Source organism: Pygoscelis adeliae, unplaced genomic scaffold (assembly GCF_000699105.1).
Source record: "Pygoscelis adeliae isolate BGI_AS28 unplaced genomic scaffold, ASM69910v1 Scaffold34, whole genome shotgun sequence".
NCBI classification, from domain to species: Eukaryota; Metazoa; Chordata; class Aves; order Sphenisciformes; family Spheniscidae; genus Pygoscelis; species Pygoscelis adeliae.
Window position 1 is genome coordinate 1,807,573 of NW_008824658.1, and position 903 is coordinate 1,808,475.

The following is a 903-nucleotide window of genomic DNA, read 5'->3' on the forward strand; positions in this document are numbered from 1 at the left end:
CCTTTTTTCTGCACCAGGATAAAGCAAGAGCGCAATCCAGCTCCCCCCCCCCCAGGACGGCATCCCACCGGGGGAGACCATCTGGAGCCAAATCCGAAAGTCTCAGGTGCCAGGGAGGCGCCGTGGGGACATGTCGCAGCATAGCAGCTTAATAAAGGGCTTTTCCCCTGTCCCCTTCCCCTCCTGCCTCGCCAACAGCAGGGCTCGCGTGCACCCACTTGCCCCCAAGGCCCGGGCAGGGGAAAAGCAAAACCACAGGGACCCTCCATGAAACCCCAGCAGCGAGGCGCCAGCCAGCACTCCCCCGGGGTTCGGGGCAGAGAGCACCTCCAGGGAGGCAGCAGACCTCGGCCCACCGGCCGGGAACGGCGTTTCCACCACCCAGTGGAATATAGAATCATAGAATCATTAAGGTTGGAAGAGACCTCCAAGGTCATCGAGTCCAACCATATTCCGCTCCATCGGCCATGCTGAAGGGCAAAGCCAGCGGCCGCTATTCCCAGCCGGCCCCGGGAGGCGAGGCGGGATGCTCTCCTTTTCCTGCTGGGACACAAGCCACAGCGGGACCCACACGCTGCACCCTTCACCCCCGCCTTTCCCTGGGAAAACCTGCCGGATTCCCGGTGGCGAAAACCACTACCGTCTGCTCTCAGACACCCCTGGCCTCCGGGCACTTCCTGGGCACCCAGCTCCCCGCTCTCCCAGGAGCGGTGCACGGGCACCGCTGGACTCCCTGCCTTCCCAACAGCGCGTCCCCCTCCAGCTGCTGCCGTCGGATAAAAAAGCACGTGGGTTTGTTCTTATCACGAGCGGCGGCCGACCCTCGCGGGCAGGGGTTTCGTCCGGAGCCAGACGGGCAGAGGCCAGGGGCTGACACCGGGCGCTGCACGGGGAGAGGCGCGT